This window comes from Musca autumnalis, unplaced genomic scaffold (assembly GCF_047663935.1).
Source record: "Musca autumnalis isolate F117 unplaced genomic scaffold, ASM4766393v1 scaffold_3, whole genome shotgun sequence".
NCBI lineage: Eukaryota > Metazoa > Arthropoda > Insecta > Diptera > Muscidae > Musca > Musca autumnalis.
The window spans coordinates 23,988,061-23,999,916 of record NW_027411866.1 but is presented as its reverse complement, the minus strand read 5'-3'; the positions used below and the strand labels follow the sequence as shown (position 1 = coordinate 23,999,916).

The 11,856-nt window shown below is 40.6% G+C and overlaps 1 long non-coding RNA gene across 1 annotated transcript; it reads left to right on the top strand.

Annotated features, from left to right (window-relative positions):
- LOC141398838 (uncharacterized) lies at window positions 1-10,660 on the top strand. Its single transcript, XR_012411713.1, has 3 exons — window positions 1-140; window positions 9,673-10,297; window positions 10,419-10,660. It is a non-coding gene; the product is annotated as an uncharacterized lncRNA (long non-coding RNA).
- Window positions 10,661-11,856: the final 1,196 nt, after the last annotated feature.

The window sequence follows — 11,856 nt, the reverse complement described above, 5'->3', positions numbered from 1 at the left end:
TGTAAATACTGTGAAATACCTTTTCTTCAACCATATGTATGGATGTGTTTCCTTTCATTCCTGTTTCCTGTGCCGTCCCACCTATGGCACCAAGCAAACATTGATTATGTATTGAACGCAAGAGGAACATGGAATTTCAGGTATGTCTTTATAATAGAATACATATAAATGTCGGATACTACATAGTTTAAGGAACCAGTCTATGGTACATTCTACAGTAGAGTTATATTAATGCGTGCAAATGCTCGAAGAAAAAAAATTTCACTTCATACAATATTGTAAACATAAAAATCCATATTGGGGCGGTATACTCTACACACCCTATTAAAACTGTCTATCTAGTTCGAACTAGATCGCCATCACTCTATTCCATGAACTTGCCATCATTTTCATTGTTTATATTACATATTTGTTTTTATATTATATATTACATTTGCCTATACTATATTACTTTCATTGTTTATATAACGACGAAGATGTTATCTGTGAACATTTTGACTAAAACAACCCATGAAATACATACACCAATCTGTGAAGTGTTCAATATGCCAAGGTCTTCACAAGATCGGGGACATATAATACATTTGATCCGTTTTCATTATAAGGATTTGAGTTCATTTGTATTTTCAATCACAATAGTGGTTCTGACGACAAACATAATAATCCGGTGGGCCTATTGGCCAGCACTGTATAGGCCTTGAAGCCTACCTTTTGCCTTTTTTTTCCTAGCATATTGTGTTGATAAAGTGTTATCTAGATTCATCCTAGCAAGATGGCAGGTTTCGTTTATACCTGTTTACAGACTCGTGTTTTCTGATGTCATAAGAAAAATCGATTGCGTTTATTATAGCCAACATACATTTCAGCAAGTATATAAGGAAGGTTTTTTTTGTGGAAACATTTCTTAATCCTGAAGTTCTGAGTATAATTAACTGACAGGAAGTTGCAGAAGTAATGTGGTTCCCTAAGGGAAAACATGTTTATATATGGTTTTGGAATTAGCAGACAGTGTCATCTTGTGAATCAATATTATTTCATCATCCATACAATACAAATGTGAAACCAATTTGACTGATTATTTGCATTTAAGCATCAAAGACTAATCAGTAAAATAGTGTTTTGAAGATGGTAAGCTATGGGCGAAAATTGTTGGCTTACATATCTTTACGAAAAATACGTAAAATTTATGATTTTAGCTCGTCCACTAATATGAACTCTAAGGATAAGATTGCATCAACACCTATCTCAGAGAATGTCTTTCTGGCATCTTTGACATTTGCTACTCCCTCCGATGAATATACTCGACGCTTAATTTCCAAAAAAAAAAAAAAAAATATCTAGTTTAGATTACCATTTTGGATCTTGCAAGTACTTATCGAGGAGTGTGTATCTCTTAACAACAAAGGCATATGATTTGGGAAAAGTCCTGACGGACTTAATAATTTATTTACAATGGGTTCTTAAATATGCAAGGATAACAAAAAGTTATCTCTTACTGGTTCACTAATGACTCCTTCTTGAGCGTTGCAGGGAAAATGTAACCCTCATACCATCAAATACCAATATATTGCCTCATTGGTTTAAAATAGCCTAAATAAAAGCATAAACTGTAAATCCACCCAGGTATATGCAGCAAGTATGTTGCGCTGTGAGTTCTTTCGCCTTGAGTGTATTCTATTAGTCACTGTAATTGCTGTTGTATAAATCACAAAAACAAATATTTGATCACTTTACATCTTCATCCATGCTATAAAAAAAATTGAGCACAAAATGGTAAAGTAGTGTAGTAAGATGGTGTGCAACAAAATCTTGCCGTATCTATTATAAAAAGTGTATGAAATTAGCCACATTTTCATATGAAATGTTTTCTACTCCCGAGTCTATTGTTTGTCTGAAAAAAAAAATGTGCAAAAGGGTTTGAATGAATTCGTGTTTTTACCCATCCAGAAGCAAATTTGCTGATTATATGCTGTTGGCGTTGAAAAAAAAGGTTTGTATTTATCAATTTTATATCTTTTCTTTTACCACTAATTTATTTCCAGTGATTATTTTGAGGTGTTTCTCTACGCTCGTCGGTACCACGCGAACAAATAGCGATATATCTATGAAACTTTGTAGAAATATGTCTCGTATATTTGTCTTAAGAAATTCGGTAACTATAGGGGGAAATTGTACTAACCCTTGATCCACGAATTTTTATTGGACTTCCCTCCACGTAGGTTTCCCAATAAGACGAAATATTTGTGGATAATCCCACCGAACGGCAAAGCCAAACAAACAAAGGCTGTGGAAAAATGTTATGTCTATTTCTTCGCTTCTCTACCACCGGTGTATCACCAACGGGATCTCCAACTTTAGTCAGAATGTCGGATACGTTGTGCTTTCAAACACATCCATGTGTGTTTGATCCTGTCTTCCCTGTTTACAGACTCCAACGACATAAATCGATGAATGACAGATCCGCGACCTTGTGTACAACAATTCCCTGCCTTGTGTCACTAGTTTCAAATGGGTATAGGTGTACATATGTTACATAGGTGCATATATATTTTATATAAATATATATGCATAATGTGTTATATATGTATACCAAGAAGGGAAATGCACCAATGGTCAACGACAGTCACAACGTGACAGCTCAAGAATCGTAATCAAAAGTTTGAGTCGCCTAACATGGGATGCTTCTCTTCGTATTCTGACTTTCCCTATCTGACTTCTGTTGCTGGCTTCCGAAGACTGGTCACCTCTGATGAGAAAGCGAGTATGTTCAAGACAAAGCGCTTTGCCAATGAGGTCGTGAAGTAAACGCATATATTCGAATTTGCGATTTTTGATTGCTTCTTCGGGGAGATTTCCTTTCACCCAGGTTGCTATTCAGGCTTAGAAGCTCTACTAATTATGTGAATGATAACTGTCGACGACTTTTTGATTCGTTTACAGCAAAACTGGTTATCCTTCTTGACTCTTACTGCTTGAGGTCGCGAGCATGGTATACACCCAGAGACTTTCCCTTCAAATCCTCTATTTCATATAGGCAGTTACCTACAGCGCGTACTACTCGGCATTTGACAAATTTTTTACTCAACTTCGCATTAATGTTCTTACTAAAATCGCTAAGTTGGTGGTTTCGATGGTAAATCTCTTGACCCGGAACAAACTTAACTTTTCGTGACCGTATGTTATATTTCTTTGCTCTCGAATTGTGACTTCTCTCTAAATTTTTCCTAACCTCGTTTCTAATTAACTCCAACTTCGAATCTTTGGCCAAAGCATTAAATTCTGGGTCATTCATGCTTTCGAGCTGTTTAGCCAATCTATACACACTTCCATGTGTAATCATATTGCTGCCAAATAATGCAAAATATGGAGTCATCCCTATCGAAGTGTGAACCGCGGATCGGAGGGCACACTCTATAGCGGATAGGTTTTGATCCCAATCTCGCTGATCCTCTTTCAGATAAGACCTGATTGCTGCCAGTATAGACTGATTCACGCGCTCTGACTGATTGGCCTGTGGGGAATACAATCCAGTTTTGAAGTGTTTAACCCCATATGCCTCTAAGAACGCCGTAAAGTCTTTCCCTACAAACTGTTGGCCGTTATCTGACGTCAAGATTTCAGGGACTCCAAATTTATGGAAAACTTCGTCCATTAAAAATTTAATTACACTTTTGGAGTTGGCTTTAGCTAAGGGTTTCAGCAAAACGAACTTCGTGACGTGATCCAGCACAATGAATATAAACGAATTATTCGCTTTTGATCTCACATACGGGCCCAAGAAGTCTACGTAGATCTTCTGGAAGGGTCTTCCAAATGGTATATTTGTATTCATTGGCTGCTGCATATTCTGATAATTGGCCTTAGACTCTTTGCAGATAGTGCAATTTCTCACGAATTCCCTCACTTGCACACTCATGCTTGGCCAGTAATATAACTGCTTGAGGCGCTTCAGCGTTTTATGGAAACCACCATGAGCTGCTGTTGGGGAATTGTGAGCTAGTTCTATGGCCTTTGACGTCAAAGTCGCCGGAACCCAGAGCTTCCAGACAAAGTCTTCCTGAGGTATATCCACCGTAACCGGAATCGTTCTCTTGTAGATATAACCATTTTTGACCATCAAATCTGGAAGGCAGTCTTGGTTCTGCTCGATTGTCTGGATTTTCGCCACATACTCATCATTCTTAAAGTCCCCAGCCCCTAGGTCTACTAGACTTTCCATCTGGTCCACAAGTTCTTCTAGATTATATCGAGAGAGAACATCCGGTACCACATTTTGAGTTCCTCGACGGTGTTCGATTTCAAATGAATGGCTTTGCAGAAGAAGACTCCACCTAGCTAATCGCCCACTTAGCTCTTTATTCGTCATTAGCCATTTCAGAGACGAGTGGTCAGTGATGACAGTAAACGGCATGAGTTCTATATAAGGCCGGAACTTCTTTATTGCCATCACGACGGCTAGGCACTCTCGCTCTGTTACCGAATAGTTTTTCTGGGCTGGAGTCAACTTCTGCGACATGTATGCCACCGGATGCTCTCCTCCCTCTTCGTCTTTTTGGAAGAGAACTCCGCCAATTCCCAGATCCGAGGCATCGCACTGCACGTAAAAGTGTCTTTGGAAATCTGGATGCTGTAACACTGGGCTTTGTGTCAGGGCATGTTTCAGTTTTTCAAATGCTGCCTTAGCTTCGTCTCCAAATTCGAACGACCGCCCTTTTTTGAGTGTAGAGAATATTGGTGCCGCTAGAGTTGCATAGTCCGCAATAAATCGGCGGTACCAGCCTGTCATCCCTGTAAACCTTCTGACCTGTCGAGCATTTTTAGGGTAACTGCAGTTAAGAATGGCCGACACCTTTTCTGGGTCCACTTTTAATTGGCCTCCGCCCACAATATACCCTAGGTACCTCAATTCTCTGAAGCAAAACTTCGATTTTCCCACGTTAATAGTCAAATTAGCTCTTTTCAAAAGGCCAGCCACTTCTCGCAGAAGGCTTAGGTGAGTCTCGAGATCAGGCGCCACTATGAGCAGATCGTCCAAGTAAACGAATACTCTCTCACGGAGGTGCCCTGGAATGACCTTATCCATCAACCGACATAACCTTTGGGCCGCATTACACAGCCCAAAAGGCATGACGGTATAATGATATAAGGGCCTTCCAGGGACAGTAAACGCCGTCTTCTCTCGACTTTTCATCTCAAGCGGGATTTGCCAGAAAGCATCCTTTAAATCCACGCTTGAGATGAAATGAGTATCCCCCAGCCTACTGAGCAGACCCTCGATATTTGGGAGCGGATAGGCATCCTTAACAGTCAGCGCATTGAGCTTCCTAGCGTCCAGGCATAGCCTGTTCTTAGTGCCCTTGCGCACCAAGGTAACAGGACTATTCCATGGACTCTGGCTTGGCTCAATGACCTTCATGTCAAGCATTCTATCCAGCTCCGCAAACATCAGGGCCTGAACAGCGGGCGAAACTGGGTAGTGCCTTTGCTTTACCGGCTCTGCATCTGCCGTGTCAATATAGTGGGTCTCTAAACTGGTTTTGCCCAATCCCAACTCAACGAATGAGGGAAACTGTGCGATTACCTCCTCTAATCGCTGTTTATCCCTCTCAGAAAGCGTGTGCATTGTTGGATCAACGGCCTCCGCCCCCATTTCGTCTTCCATTGACAAGCATTCGATGGCAGCTAACATCCTAAATGACCTCATGAAGTCAACTCCTAGATAGAGTGCTCTGCTCAAGGTTGGAACTATAAAGAATTCCACTTCTTTCTCTATTTTATTTAACCTGATGCTAGTGCGAATTCTTCCTATAACTTGGTGGGAGGTGCCATCGGCAGTCTTAATCAGGGATCGATAGGGATATATTGGAATATTGGCACGTTCTGCCAGTTCGACTCCTCCTCTCCCTAGGCAAGTGACAGTGGCCCCACTATCTAATAGCCCTTCAACCTCTTCAGAACCGATTTCTATCCGTGCATACAATCGTGTATCCTTTCCTTCATATAACTTCGCCTCTGCGATCTGGTGCCTTGTCTTCTTTCTATCTCTAAACCTCTTTCTAGCTCTCTCAATTCTCTTAATCCTACCTAAATTAACGTTCTTCCTCGCTGTTCTTATTCCTACCAATTCATTTCCCTTAAATCTATTTACTACTGTATTGAAATTCATGGTTATTAATTCATCTACTTCAGTATTCTCAGCATCTAACCTATCTTCTATTACTTCATGATCTCTACTGTCTAAATCTTTCATGCCACTTCCATTAAAAATCTTTTCCCTAGCCGCCTCATACTCCCGCAGACGGACAGGCCAGGGCTTAATTTCCTTAAATCTAGCTGCAAAATCTTCATTCTCCTCTACACTATTTCTATTCCTTTCAAGAATCCTAATTCCCAGTCCCTTCTGCTCCTCAGGCTTCGCTAACGGGGATTCGGCTGAGCCGGACGTGCTATCCCCTTCGCCGTACCGGTCTGCTGGTTTCCCTGGCATCTGGGACAGTTTGGCTTCGCTACCTTCTCCAACCCGCAGCCGTAGCAAAACAAGTTGCGAGTGGCAGACGGGCAATTCATGAACCCGTGTCCTTTCTCCCGGCAGTTCCAGCATAGGTAATTTGATTGCCTCGATATTGCATCCACTTCCCATTCCTCGGGAGCTCCATATTCGAGGGAGTGAACTCGGGGAACATATTGCTGTCTGTTGATCTGAGTGGCCTGACGCTGATACCCCAATAGTTGCTCGGCCTTCCGGCATTCTTCTCTGAAATGTTGCAAACCGTATATCTTTACCGGGAAAATCAAAGATGCCATACTGGGCTTCAGGTTGTTTTTCATCATGTCGATGAACATGCGCTCCTCCATCGGCTCCCTCTGCTGGTGGCGCAATTGCAGCATCGCATTGTAATAGTCCTCGAACACCTCTTGTGACCCCTGCCGACGATCCATCATTTTTCGCTGCACATCAAAATCGCTTTCAAATTTCCTAAATTGTGCCAAAAACGACTGTTTGAGAGCTTGGAAACTGTTCAATCGTCCTAATCGACGTTGCATCCAGTACCAACCTTCCGCAGCCCCCTCCAACAGTTGCGGGAATTTCACTAAAACCTCCTCGTCGCTACACCCATAATCTTCCTTCAGCTGCTCCAAACGAAAAATGAAGTCTTCGGCTGTTATTGACTTGGCAGACCCATCAAACTTCAACTTCCATTTATCAATATAATTTCGTCCAACGCCATACCCTGCATACGCTGTAGGTGGCACTTGCTGCGGTGGTAGCGGTGGGCCGTTATTTGTCGGCGGCTGCTCCCACTGGGTCCAACTTGTTGGATAGGGCTGTGATGGTGGATATTGTTGTGGCTGTGGTTGCGGAATTCGCTGTGGTGGATTATACTGCTGTGGCGGCCGAATCGGCTGTGGCTGCGGTGGAGGATATCGCTGTGGTGGCGGAATTTGTTGTGGCTGTTGTGGAGGATACTGTGGCGGCTGCGATGGAGGAAATTGTGGCGCCTGAGGTGGAGGAATTTGTGGAAGAGAACTTTGTGAGTTTGGTTGCCCATTTTCCTGGGACCATTGTTCGGCGCTTTGGGATACCGAATCGGTCTGTCCTCCTTGATTGGCCTTGTTTCCCGTTTGGGTAGGGCGACTGGTATTCTGCGCGGAGTCTGTATCTGCCAAGGACTTTTGCACCAGCTGCGGCACTAGTATGGTTAACTTCTCATTCAATAGCTTTATTAGTTCCCCTTGCCCTACCTTAACTGCCGAATTGATAACCTCTCGTAATAGAGGGTCCACTGCGGATTCCTCGTCCCGCTCTAGAGGTACCCGACTTCTCTGCTCACGCGCCGCTTGCCGAATGTTCTGCGCTGTAATGCTACTAAAATCGGGGCTTTCCGGCGTAGCTCCCCCCACTGACGAGACCGACCCGTGTTCTGATTGGGCTGGGCTTGACGTTGCCGACGCCAGACCTCCTCCCCCCACCAGCGTGGTATTTGCGCCTAATGCTGTTGCCGCCGTGGTTGCAATCCCGGCACTATCCGTTGTTACCGTGGTCACATTCGTAGCCATGCTGGAACCGTTTGGGACACTATCATCTACTTCATACGACTTGGCTCGAGTTTTCATCCCTCTACTCTAACTCCGAAATCACGAAGCCTATCTCTGTACCCCCGATAAGGACAACCAGGTTTACTGTCAAGACTAATAACACAGCACAAACGCGTATTATAAAAGAAAATATATGTTTGAATTAAAAACAAAAAATTACGTTTTTAAACTCCCTTAATGGCATACGAGTTCCAAATCCCTTACAAAACAAAAATTTTCCTCGAAGTCAATTTCCGCTACTAATTATATAAAAAAACAAAATCTTTTTCTCTATTATAGCTGAATTATATCGGATACCAACACAATTATCGATACTAAAGGCTTCGAAAACTTAGACTTACACAGGTGGTTTAACTAACTAATCAAAAAAACCATATCATGTCCTAAAAAACATGCACACGGAAAAATACGTATATTGTAAAAACACCCACTCGGCCTCCAACCGGTAAATGTTCAAATTTCTTTCTTTTATCTTCACGACTTGTTGCCAAAATAAAAAAAATGAAATTCGGGACTGATTTGTTCCCTAGCGGACAAAACTCGAGGACAACTGGATCACTCTTCTTGAGTGAACCCAGGACTCCCTTGTCTGGTAGCCTGAAACGATAGTACTTTAGCCGGACAGACAGGTAATCAAATCAGTTTGGGCTATTTACACTAGTTACAGAAACTATCCGTATATTCTCCTTACTTTCAGACTCGTTGCTACCGATCTGTTACTTTAACACAGAGGTATGCAAATCGGGACTTACAACTCTTCATGAAAAGAAAAACATTGCCATCCCAACCCCATCCTACCCCTCTGAGGTCGAACACCCCGCTCTCGGTTGTGACTCATCACAAACCCACCCACCGGGCCTGGAGTGTCAAAACACCCAGGACGTAGGACAGCGTAAGAAGTGGCATTAAAAAAAACAGAAGTAGGACACCTGATTACTCAGGCCCCATGTTGCGGGCGCCATTTTTGTCCTGTCCTTAGGGACCTCTGCTTTTGGAGCAAGAAACTGTTCACCGCTGTTACTGGCAAGTTGTAATTCACCCGGACGTTAGCTCAGCCTTTGGGGCCGTAGTTCTTGCTAGTGAACAAGCTTCTCAACAGAGTGGACAAAAAAAAAAAACATTTTTCTATTGCCAGGTTGGATGATAATACAAAAGATTTTGGCAACAATGTCGTGTGTAAAAGCAACCGGACTTGATTATTGATTATGATTAGTTTCATGGCGCTGGTTAGCTGTCGATAGCGCCGGAGAAGTCCCACCCCACCATGGTATTCCCATTCCCCGAATCATATTGGAATACCCCTACTTCACACCACCTGTTTTCGTCTAAGTTTTCTTACCTTTGAATTCTCTTAGTTAGCCATTATGAAAAATCACAAAATTTCAATAAACATTACAATAGGTTTTATTTAATTCCATTTTCATTTACAAGAAAACATATCATTCTCATTGGAATCCTTTCCTTTTACGTTATAGAAACTTAATATTTGCAAGGAAAAAAACTATTAATAACTCAATATTTAAAATGTACATTCAAGCAATTAGGTTCATGCTTCTTCTTCTTCTCTCTTTACAGGCGAGAACAGCAAGTGGAAATAATTTGGAGGCTTTCCAAATGATATGTTAAGCATGGAATCGGCTACTCCCCAGGGCAAGTATGCGTAAGTTAAGGTATTCGTTAGGTAAGTATCAGTCAGGTAAGTATTCGTAAGTAAGTAGTTAGCATTTAATTATATTCCAGGTGTAAATGTATGTAGAATTAATTGTCTTGTTTTATTTTGTTTCAGAAAGGACAACAACTGCAGATGAAACTCCCACTCTGAGCTTCGAGATTACCACTGACGTCCCTATAACCCTAGTCTGAGCTCAAACACGAGTACAAGGATTATCTACCCAATAAGCTGCTAAAGGTAGGAACATGCAAAAAAAATCTAAACAATTGTTACCCTTTTCTCACTAATATTTTCCTTCTTTTTTTATCTTTTTATGCTACCCGGAATGTAACTATGAGCTGGTCATACATCTGTCTGTCTGTCTGAGTGGAGCAGTATAAGTGTGAGTGCGGGAATTATACCAAAAGGCAAGCCGGGCTGGACATGCCATGCATTCTGCGCCTCCCACGACGGATTGGATGGGTGTTGGGTGTGGTACCAGGAGTTGCGGCTGCTTGTTTCAATATTGTTGATCTAGTTTTAGTCTGGGTAAACTTTGTTTAATGTTTAGTTGCGTTCGCTTTAATTTAGCTTAGTCTTTTTATTTGTGTATGTAAAATCTCAGTTTTGATATTGTATTACTTAATTTATTTTATCTCTTTTTTTTTAGGATTTAAGTGTTTTAATTTTCTTTTCAGGAACCTTTTTTATCTTTTTTCTCATTTCTTTTCAGGATTTACGTATTTTCTTTCTTTCTTTTCAGGAATTTTAATATTTTTTTTATTCTATTCTCTTTTCAGGTTTAAAGTTTCCTTTTTTTTTTGTTCCAATAATTTTAGTCTTAAGTATATTTATTTAGCTGTAGGTTTTTTATGTGTTTACTTTATATTCAATAAAAGTTTCAATCAAGCATATCACTGTTGTTTTATCTTTTTTTTTTCTTTGCCTGGTGACCACACATCCAATCTTCTTCAGGGCTCAAATCAAAAGGAAAGATTTTCTTATCTCTATCCAGGAAATTCCTCCTTTTAAACAAACTTTTTCTCTCCCTCTTTGTTTCCCCCTTTTGACATTTTTGCCAATTTATCTGGAAACAGCTGTTGCTGATGACCTGAATATTTGCTCTTCTTCTTATTATTATAACGCTTAACCCTTAAATGTGCGCACACCACACTTGCTATCAGTAGAACTTTACGACTGCTTTTTATTTGTCGCTAACTTACCGAAAAAAATCGGTAATTACCAAAATTATAAGCATTTTAATTTTACCGACAATTGGTAACTCAAAAAATGAATTAGAGAATCGCACTACAGATCAGCTGTTTTTGGCGTTACACCTTATTATTCCACCATGCTCCCAACCATGGTAGAATAAAGTAAAGGTAGGCCACAGCTACCAGCTGATTACAATTTTTTTCTTTTTGTGGCCTAATCTGTCAAAAGCAGGGTTGTCATTTTGTACTGTTTTTGACATTATGCAATCATAAAGGTAGATGAATCGCTGAATTGTTCCAACAAAAAAAAAAAAATTCTGCTGTAAGACTATATCTCAAAATTGACAACAAGGACAAATAATGTGTATTCGCGTGGCAAAATAAAATTGTTGATTTTTTAGCAAAACTTACGAATGAACAATTTATCAAATATTGATATTAATTTAAATTTGTTCCAAAAGTACGGGAATGTAAAAATTAAAATTTTTGTAAAAATTCTGCTGACATTTATCAGCAAATCGGATGCCAGCAATCACGATGTCAGATTAGCCAAACTTGTCAAGTAGAAAATAAGTGAATGGCATTTCTTTCATTGTCATAAGTTTGGGAATAACTTTTGCTATTTTTGGAACACTTTTCCAACAAGAATATTCTGGAGCCTAACTAAAGAAATGTTTTTACACTATATGGCACTTTTAACATATAAAAAGTGAAGCTCTAAGTTCCATATGTTTTTGTAATACGGATAGCTATGCAGGTACATCTACCATTATTATTGTACCATCCTATTTGACGTTTTAAGCCATGGCTGCAGGGTGGCATTTCTCAGTGATTTTCATACCTGGCCTACCTCTACTTTATTCTACCATGCATACATTTATATTTTGTCTCCCA